This window comes from Lissotriton helveticus, chromosome 6 (assembly GCF_964261635.1).
Source record: "Lissotriton helveticus chromosome 6, aLisHel1.1, whole genome shotgun sequence".
Classification (NCBI taxonomy): domain Eukaryota; kingdom Metazoa; phylum Chordata; class Amphibia; order Caudata; family Salamandridae; genus Lissotriton; species Lissotriton helveticus.
Genome location: NC_136067.1, coordinates 1,492,709,788 through 1,492,720,833, shown reverse-complemented (window position 1 = coordinate 1,492,720,833; position 11,046 = coordinate 1,492,709,788).

Below are 11,046 nucleotides of genomic sequence, written 5' to 3'. Positions count from 1 at the left end.
CTCAGGACTGAAGGGCCTTCCATAGGGGCGACTTGTTAGTTTTAAGTGCAGTGTCCTCAAATATAAAGAGACATATCTATTGTGATAGGTGCAAGCCCATCTCACACAGGCTGCGATGGCAGACCTGTAGTCAGAGTTTAAGTGGACTCCCATGGGTGGCACAATACATGCTGCAGTCCTGGGTGTACCTATGCCCTGTGTACCTTAGTACCACATACTAGGGACTTATAAGGGTACACAAGTAGCCAATTGTGAAGGTACAATAGTACTTACCAGAGCAAGCCATATTGGGAGAGAGAGCACGGATGCTGGGGTCCTGATTAGCAGGATCCCAGCAAACTACAGCAAAAACACACTGACACCAGACAAAATGTGGGGGTAACCATGAAAGCAGATCCTACTTCCCTACAAGGGCCACACTCCTTAGATGCAGGCAGTACTTTTGGGACTCCGCACAAGACAATCCGGTCTCCAGGCACAATACTTAGTTCCGCACTCACACCGCGCTACCAGTTGGGATCCAGCAGCCGGTGTGGGCACCTAAGGGGGCACCACTCTCCAGGAGTCACAAGTAGACGTGGGTCCCTTGCGGGAGGTCTTTGATGTCCCTGAAACCTCTACAAGAGAACATGGGGCATGCCAACAAGCCCTTGGAGAGCACACTTCAGGGTGCCACACAGCAGCAGGTAGTCTGGCCAGCCACTATTCAGGAAGGGTGCACGGTCCCTTCCAATGGCACTAATCCTCCTTGTTCACAACAGATACCTCTGGCAGTGTGTACTACACAGCTCCAGGATCTCTAGTCCCACGTCCTCACTTCCCCACAAGTGTAGCTCCACCCTGCTGAAGGTTGGCACCCGTAGGTATATTGTACTGCGCCTTTGAAGTTGGGGGTGGTTCAGAGGGTTTCCCTTTGAACCATAGATGTCTCCCCTAAATTTTAGTCCGTCCTTCCACTGGGCCGTGGAATGCAGATCTTAATCTGTAGTGGAGCCATGGTCTGGCTCCCAATGGCCAAGTGTCAAAACATCTTCCTCCAATCTACTCAGCCAGGCCCTCAACGGGCAGAGGTCTCTCACTCCAATTGCATGCCCGTTGTTTATAGCCGTCTCTGAGGAATGCATAGATGTGTTTCACCAGCCTCCAGTGTGGACGGGAGTCAAACTTAAGGGCACACAAAGAGTTTTAGAGCAGAGAAATGCCCCCTTTCTAGAAGTACTATTTCAAAGCTATTAATGACAAATCCCTCTTTACCACAGGAGAGGGGTTATCATTGTGAATCCAATGATAGAAACATCATTGGATGAGGCTGCTCCACTGTAAACCACCATTGCTGCTTTAAGTAATGTCAGCCACTCTCCCATGTTAACCAATGAGAAGAGCAAACCTCCTAGGTAGTGAAAACAAACATGGTTATTCTTCACTACCTGGGAAGGGATCATACAGGTGTACCTGCCCTGCCTTTCACCTACCACTGAAAAACCAAAGGAAATGATGGACGGAGCGTTGACAATACAAGCACTCACCCCAGTCAACTGATCTGGGTTTAATCCATCACCGTTCTTTAGCCCACTCTGCCACCCCTGTTCAGACATGGCCATATGCAAATCAGTCTGACCCTGTGCCTCATGGGAACAGTCCAGCCCGAACTGCCAAGCCATGCCTTCCCTGGACCGGAAACAAGCTACGAGGACCGGTTTCTGGCATTTCAGCCGTCTTCAGCCCGGCTTGCTTGAATCCAGTGGCAAAATGAGCAAGGGACTCACGTCTGAGCATACCCTGCCAACTTATGGCGAACAAAGAAAAACCAAAGGAAATGATGGACGGAGCGTTGACAATACAAGCACTCACCCCCAGTCAACTGATCTGGGTTTAATCCATCACCGTTCTTTAGCCCACTCTGCCACCCCAGTTCAGACATGGCCATATGCAAATCAGTCTGACCCTGTGCCTCATGGGAACAGTCCAGCCCGAACTGCCAAGCCATGCCTTCCCTGGACCGGAAACAAGCTACCGAGGACCGGTTTCTGGCATTTCAGCCGTGTTCAGCCCGGCTTGCTTGAATCCAGTGGCAAAGTGAGCAAGGGACTCACGTCTGAGCATACCCTGCCAACTTATGGCGAACAAAGAAAAACCAAAGGAAATGATGGACGGAGCGTTGACAATACAAGCACTCACCCCCAGTCAACTGATCTGGGTTTAATCCATCACCGTTCTTTAGCCCACTCTGCCACCCCAGTTCAGACATGGCCATATGCAAATCAGTCTGACCTTGTGCCTCATGGGAACAGTCCAGCCCGAACTGCCAAGCCATGCCTTCCCTGGACCGGAAACAAGCTACCGAGGACCGGTTTCTGGCTTTTCAGCCGTCTTCAGCCCGGCTTGCTTGAATCCAGTGGCAAAGTGAGCAAGGGACTCACGTCTGAGCATACCCTGCCAACTTATGGCGAACAAAGAAAAACCAAAGGAAATGATGGACGGAGCGTTGACAATACAAGCACTCACCCCCAGTCAACTGATCTGGGTTTAATCCATCACCGTTCTTTAGCCCACTCTGCCACCCCAGTTCAGACATGGCCATATGCAAATCAGTCTGACCTTGTGCCTCATGGGACCAGTCCAGCCCGAACTGCCAAGCCATGCCTTCCCTGGACCGGAAACAAGCTACCGAGGACCGGTTTCTGGCATTTCAGCCGTCTTCAGCCCGGCTTGCTTGAATCCAGTGGCAAAGTGAGCAAGGGACTCACGTCTGAGCATACCCTGCCAACTTATGGCGAACAAAGAAAAACCAAAGGAAATGATGGACGGAGCGTTGACAATACAAGCACTCACCCCCAGTCAACTGATCTGGGTTTAATCCATCACCGTTCTTTAGCCCACTCTGCCACCCCAGTTCAGACATGGCCATATGCAAATCAGTCTGACCCTGTGCCTCATGGGAACAGTCCAGCCCGAACTGCCAAGCCATGCCTTCCCTGGACCGGAAACAAGCTACTGAGGACCGGTTTCTGGCATTTCAGCCGTGTTCAGCCCGGCTTGCTTGAATCCAGTGGCAAAGTGAGCAAGGGACTCACGTCTGAGCATACCCTGCCAACTTATGGCGAACAAAGAAAAACCAAAGGAAATGATGGACGGAGCGTTGACAATACAAGCACTCACCCCCAGTCAACTGATCTGGGTTTAATCCATCACCGTTCTTTAGCCCACTCTGCCACCCCAGTTCAGACATGGCCATATGCAAATCAGTCTGACCTTGTGCCTCATGGGAACAGTCCAGCCCGAACTGCCAAGCCATGCCTTCCCTGGACCGGAAACAAGCTACCGAGGACCGGTTTCTGGCTTTTCAGCCGTCTTCAGCCCGGCTTGCTTGAATCCAGTGGCAAAGTGAGCAAGGGACTCACGTCTGAGCATACCCTGCCAACTTATGGCGAACAAAGAAAAACCAAAGGAAATGATGGACGGAGCGTTGACAATACAAGCACTCACCCCCAGTCAACTGATCTGGGTTTAATCCATCACCGTTCTTTAGCCCACTCTGCCACCCCAGTTCAGACATGGCCATATGCAAATCAGTCTGACCTTGTGCCTCATGGGACCAGTCCAGCCCGAACTGCCAAGCCATGCCTTCCCTGGACCGGAAACAAGCTACCGAGGACCGGTTTCTGGCATTTCAGCCGTCTTCAGCCCGGCTTGCTTGAATCCAGTGGCAAAGTGAGCAAGGGACTCACGTCTGAGCATACCCTGCCAACTTATGGCGAACAAAGAAAAACCAAAGGAAATGATGGACGGAGCGTTGACAATACAAGCACTCACCCCCAGTCAACTGATCTGGGTTTAATCCATCACCGTTCTTTAGCCCACTCTGCCACCCCAGTTCAGACATGGCCATATGCAAATCAGTCTGACCCTGTGCCTCATGGGAACAGTCCAGCCCGAACTGCCAAGCCATGCCTTCCCTGGACCGGAATCAAGCTACCGAGGACCGGTTTCTGGCATTTCAGCCGTCTTCAGCTTGAATCCAGTGGCAAAGTGACCACCTACCACTAGCATCACCCTTTGAGATTACCCCAGGGGTGCCCTAGTGGTAATGAAAGGTCCCCTCAGGATTTTCCAGTGGTTTAGAAAGGCCAACCTGAGCATAAGTGCAATGCGCACACACAGGCCTGCAATGGCTTGTTTGACACAAGTTTAAAAAACATCATGTAAGCACCACCTATTAACGTGTGTAGGAAGGGCACGCACACTTTCACACTGCATTTCCAGTGGGGAAGTGCCTAGAGCCCTAAGGCCACTAACAGAGAATCAGTAAAACCCATCAGTCAAATAGCAAAATGTTTAGGGAACACTACCTCAAGCGTTTCAGGTCTAACACATGGTGTCATCAGGTTTAGTGTTCCACAGACCATAATTACATGTTGCTTTGCTTATGGATTATTGACGCACAAAGGTGCCGAAAAATATTGCCGCAAAATGTGAATTTTCTTCTCCAGCTCAATTGCCTACAAAAGTCTTACTGCAAGTCTGGCAAAAAATACATATTCATTAGGGCTAGCTCCCTAGAGTCGCCAGAAAGGACCAACATTTGGAAGTTCCTATTAATTTGGGAGAACATTTGGGTGACTGTATCCAATTGAGTAGATACCCAGACGACCACCTCTTGGTCTACCTTAGAATTCTTTTGTGGCTTTTGCAGTGTAGGCAGTAAATCCATCCAAAATAGTCTCATCTAGAGTCCAGATCGCCTGGAAGTAACAAATAGCATTTTATTTCACAAATTTTACCCTGTCTCAGTCATCTAACTTTGATTTCAAGCCAGCGATGTTCCAGCTAAGAATTTGCAGCCTAATCATATGATTTAGGCTAGGACCCAGTTCCTATGGATGGTAAACAGAATATACTGGTGATCCTGGGTGATTTGTGTTTGAGGGCTAGATACACCCATTCTGTGTACATTCGAAAATAGTATAATTCATATCGGTATAGCTTTGGGTGTTCCCCTGACTTTGCAGGTTGGTACTTGTGATATTCGACTGTATGTTGACCTTTAAACGTCTTGCTTCCTGTTCAAAGACATTGTGGAGGTGTAAAAACAGGTCAAGGACAACCAATATTTGCCCGGCGGTATCGCCTCTTTAACCCACAAAATCTTAATCAATGAAGAGGCAGGCGCTGGAGACTGGAAGGCAGGAAACAAGGTTTATTCTCTCCGGAGGAGAACACATCAGTTCGGACAGCCAGTATCGTCACGAGGTGCTCTAACCGCATCTCTGAGGCCTGGCCTCTTATACACAGTTTTATGATCTTTATTGCAGGTAACACATTCTTGCAAGAGGGGCGTGGCCGAGAGCTGTCTATGGCGGACGTGTAGCTGAGGAGCTCCGTCCTGAGCCCTGAATACACGCGGATTATCCTGTCATCCTGCACCTTTACCTCCCCCATCTTCACACCCGAAGTTCAGGGAGTGAGCGGCGTACCTTTGAAGCATTCCACCCCTCTTGGGCGCCGCTGAGGCACTGCGGACCTGCGGCGATCCCGGAGGCCTGACCCCTCGTGGCAAGCCGCGGACTCGATTGGCCTGGGAGCCGGGCTGCTGTACTGCATTGGCTGACTGCTGGCGTACCCCGGAGGGGAGCGAGACTGCGGAGCCCGGAAGCGCTGCCCGGATCGGCGGCGGATGCGGCCCCCTCTGCCACCGCACTATCTCCTTTCAACCTCCGAGCCTGGGGGCCCGTTTCCGACCGATCTGCCCGGATCGCGGCTCACCGTCACCGCAGCCGCCCCGGCACCTGCCCAGACAGCGAGGAGACTACCGAGCCTGCTTGTCACCGGTGAGGAGTTGGGGCCTGGGTTTGACGCGCAAAGGACACTGCTGCTCAATTCACTGTTACTGTGGTGAACACGGGGATCACCCGCACCGGCCTCCCGCCGCCGCAGGGTCCGGTCGCCATCTTGCTTCCACTCAGCACCCCAGGCCCTTCCAACGCCCAGCGCGGAACACTGAGTTGCACCGGGCGCATTGCGGCTGTGAGACTGTCACAGCCCTGACACATTAGCACGGCCCCCCCCCCCCCCCCGCACAGTGAAGAGGGGGTGCCTGAACGTTACTGCGGGGCCCGACTACCTGAGACGCCCGTGGAGGTTCCCGGGCTGCATAGCTCCTCCGGCTCGACTGTGGTGCCGCGACCTCCTTCCTGCTGTCTTCCACCAGATCCCCCGTTGGTGGCCCATTGCCCCTACACACCACTCTGGGGTGGCCGGAACCGCGACTGGGAGGAGGACCACCCACTGAGCGCCACTACACTGTCGAGGATCCTGTGCTGTGGGCCTGGCACAGCTCGAGGGTGGGGCCCTTTATTCTTCTCTCCGTGGTATCACTGGTGACTGCACGGACACCTCTATACATTGCCCTGAGTGACATTGCCCTGAGTGCTATCAGGCAGCGCCAGCCGTGAGCGGGGAGTACGTCTACTGCTCCGCCACCCTGCATACCAGGTCAATGGGGAAGCACCGAGGCAGGACCCAGGAACTTAACGCACCGGCGGACATGCAGTCCACCGGCTCGGAGGACCCCCTAGCCTCATCCACTGCGGACATTATCCCCCCGACTGGGAAAGGCTCGCAGGATGCCAAGCTGGATCTCATACTGAATGAAATACGGGCCACACGGGAAGCACTAGAGTCACGCATTGACAACATGGCGACGGGCCTCTCCCTACTCCGAGCCGACCATAACAAACTTGCAGAAAGGGTGTCGGAGCAGAAACTTGCGCTGAATGACCTCATTCCCCAGCAGACGGAGCACTCGGCGAAGCTGGAAGGCATGGAGAAACAACTCAGGCAACTGTGGGACAAGGTGGATGATGCGGAAGGGAGGGCCCGCCGCAACAACGTCCGCATCCTAGGCATTCCGGAGCGCAGCGAGGGGAGGAATCCTACCCAATTCGTGGAGGACTGGCTCAGGAAGATGGCGGGCCCGGAAGATCTCACGGCGCTATACAGCGTAGAGCGGGCGCATAGAATGCCGTCAAGACCTCCGCGACCAGGGGCACCCCCACGCCCCTTGATAGCCCGACTCCTTCACTACAAGGACCGCGACACTGTGCTGAGAATGGCCCGGGAGAAGGCGCCAATTCGCTACGAAGACAAGAACATCTCCATATATCCTGACTTCACGCCTACGGTACAGAGAGCTAGGTCCACCTTCTTGGGGGTGAAGCGCAGACTGCGGGAAAGAGACTTGAAATATGCCCTCCTGTTCCCCGCTCGCCTCAAGATTCTTTATGAGAACAAATCCCACTTCTTTGACTCGCCTGAGGAGGCGGAGGAGTGGATGGAGGTTACGCTAACGCCGCCGACCTCACAAGACCCTCTTCCGGCATCTGGGAGTGCGAAACACAGGAGTCCATCGGACCGGAGTCACCAGGCTTCTAATAAAGGGCGAGCCCCTTCACAAAAATCTTCCTCACGGGGACGGCCCGCTGGGGACCGCTTGACCGGCGGATCATCGGTGGTACACCTCACTGAGGAAGCCCTCGCAGCTCACGATGCGGTCACTAACGGAGATCAGACCGGCGTCTCCGGCACACACACTGAGGTGTCAGGGTCGGCGGACAGCCTACAATTGTTCCCCAAGATCACGGCGCAGACGGCGGAGGACTACTAACACTGGCAGCTTGCACCCTGAACGAAGTCCGGGTGGTAATGTATGAACTGCGCATTTCCTCACATGATGGGGGGTAACTAGCAGGTTTGGTTACACGGAGGGCTGCCGCACCACCGCAGGCCAGTACAAGTTGGACGCGAGAGGCCCACTCTCCCCCACCGTATGCACTTGGAACTGTTTACTTTCTGCCCATGTTGGGCACCCTGGTTTGGATCACGGGCCCGTTGGCCCGAGGACCTTAATGTTGAGGGGTTAGCTGTTTACACGACACTCTTATCATATGACATGATGCGCTTGGCATGGTCGCCCACGGTCCCACCATGGTTGCATTACAGGTTTAGTCATGGGACCGCTTAATGTTTATGACATGTGCACCTGGAATGTGCGGGGCATGGGCTCGATCCACAAGAGACACAGGATACTGGCCCAACTAAATCGCAGAGGCGTCATGATAGCCTGCCTGCAAGAGACACACTTGAACTGCGCTGAAGGCTTGAAACTCAGAAAGAAGTGGAGGGGTCAACTTTTTGCCACATCCTACTCGGCGTTCTCTAGGGGGGCTGCAATTTGGTTCCGCAATTCTGTTCCTTTTAAGCCGATTGAACAGCGAATTGATAATGAGGGCAGATATGTGTTTGTGAAGGGCCTGTTAGATGGGGACACGATTGTGATGGGCTGTGTGTACTCACCAAATTCTGGCCAATCAGATTTTCTGGTGCATGTCAATAGGGTCCTTGCGGACTGGGCGGATCACCAGTGGGTGATTGGTGGAGATTTTAATGCTGTCTTGGATGTTACTCTAGATAGGTCTCACCCCCCCCTACATGCCACAGAAAGCAGGAGACAGGCGGATGCACTGGCGCAGTGGGCGGAGGGATGGGACTTGGCAGATGTATGGCGCAGCACACACCCACTGGAAAAGGAATACACCTTTTTCTCCCCCCCGCACCAGCTACATACTAGGATAGACCACATATTCTGTTCCCGCTCCCTACTGGGATCGGTCGTCCAAGCCCAACACATGGGGAAGACCCTATCGGATCATAGCTCAGTGGAGCTCTCCTGGCAATGGGGCCGGATGCAGGCCCCTGTCCCGACCTGGAGGTTACCCACAGAACTGCTTGAAGACTCTGTCTTCCAGTCCTCCATGGCGGACGCTATTGAGACCTACTTTGCTTCCAACGCAAACACTGCCAGCTCCAGACAGATAGAGTGGGACGCTTTCAAGGTCTACATTAGGGGGGAGGCGATGGCCTCCCGGGTGGGCAGGAGGAGGGTGGTAATAGGTGACCTAAAAGAGGTGGAAGGTACACTGGCAATGCTGGAATGCGAAGCTGCAGGCACAGGCACACACTTCACTCCATTACAAGAGGCGCATATTAAACACGCAGAATTGCTGGAAGACTTAAGGCTCCTAGATTACAGAGCATACACGGTCAGACAACACACACAGGCGGATAGATCGGGCCCACTGCTGGCCCGCATTATAAGAGACTCCCCGGTGAACCATCCGATCTTGGAAATATCGGACCAGGACGGATTGCTTGTCTCGTCCCAAGTGGGCATCAATGCCGCATTCCGGGACTATTATGCCACACTTTATGGTCCGCACCAGTGCCTCTCCGAGACCGCGCTGGAGGACTTTGTAAGGGACCTTGAATTACCCCAACTCACAGACAGGCAAGCCACAGACCTGAAGCGTGACGTTACTATTGCGGAAATTAGGCAAGCAATACATGCTCTCCCGAAGAGCAAAACCCCCGGAATGGATGGACTACCGGCTGAGTTCTACGCTGCGTACGTGAACCTGCTGGCTCCGCGCCTCCACACTGTTTACCTGGAAGCGTTACGCACTACCTCGCTACCCCAGTCCTCCCTCCAAGCCTTAATAACCTCCCTTTTAAAGCCAGGTAAAGATGGCATGCACATGGCTAATTACAGGCCATTATCTCTCCTCAACACCGACTGCAAGATTTTGAGCAAGATATTAGCGATGCGTTTGGCGCAATACATCCCGCACCTGATACACCCCGACCAATGCGGGTTTGTGCCGGGGAGGAGCACGGCCATGAACCTTAGACGGCTTGCTCAGCTGATGCTCCGGGACCCGGCGGTACTGGGTTCGGAGGGTTGCATCTCGTTGGACCTGAAACAGGCCTTCGATTCCCTCAGATGGGATTTCATGTTCATTGCGCTCGCAAAGTTTGGGATCCCGTCCGAGTATATTGCATGGGTCAAACTGCTCTATACCCGTCCTACGGCCCGAGTGCGCACATCCAGATACATCTCTGGTCCGGTGGATATAGCAAGGGGCACCAGACAGGGCTGCCCGCTCTCCCCACTCCTGTTTATCCTGGCCCTTGAACCACTGCTCTGTAAGCTCAGAGCGGTAGCTCCCCATTATGGGATTCGGAGGGGCACGACCACCCATGTGGTCTCCGCATACGCGGATGACATTATCCTGTACTTTCGTGATTTGAGGGGAGACCTTGCTTCTGTGTCTAAAATATTCGAGGACTTCAGGCTTTTATCTGGCCTCACCATCAGCGAGTCCAAGTCCTACGGGTTCATGTTTGCAGCACCTGGCCAACCCACACCATTACCCTTCGCACCACACACGTTTCAAATGGCGGACTCCACCTTCCGCTATCTCGGGATACAAATCTACAGAGATGCAGATCTGATGATCGATGGCAACCTCGGCCGGGCTATGAGAGTGCTCAAATCCCAAATACAATTTTGGTTGTCCTTGCCCTTGTCGGTGGCCGGAAGGGTTGCCATCTCTAAGATGGTGATGCTTCCCCGCCTCCTTTACTATTTTACCAACTTGCCTTTTCTGATTCCCGCCTCGACGTTTAAGTCACTGGATACTCTCCTCACGGAACTCATATGGGGCCCAGGGCGGAGACGCATAGGCCTTGCCAAACTACAGCTCCCCGCCGGTGCAGGGGGCATGGGAGTACCAGACTTCCGGGCCTACAACTTTGCATGCCAGCTGCAATGGCTAGCCTACTGGTTAGCGGGTCGGAACCTGCACGAGGTTGACATAACAGAGGAGGACCACTCTAAAGGGAAGTTACATGCCCTGCTGTTACCCCGCTCAGCCTTACCAGGCAATACCCCGCCGCTGCTCCGGCTTGCCATCCAATACTGGCGGAAGGCCCTGAGATATACCACCCCGACGACGTCCTATGCCCCCACGATCCCGCTTCTGGGTGTCCCACTAGAGGCGGGCCCACTTACTACTCACATACTCACGCCTTGGCATGACACTGGAGTGACAACCGTAGGGGACCTTTTTGCCGAGGGGCGGATACTGTCCTTCGAAGACTTTAGGACTGCACATGGTGTCCCCGGGGGATCGTTCCTCATGCATGCCGGCC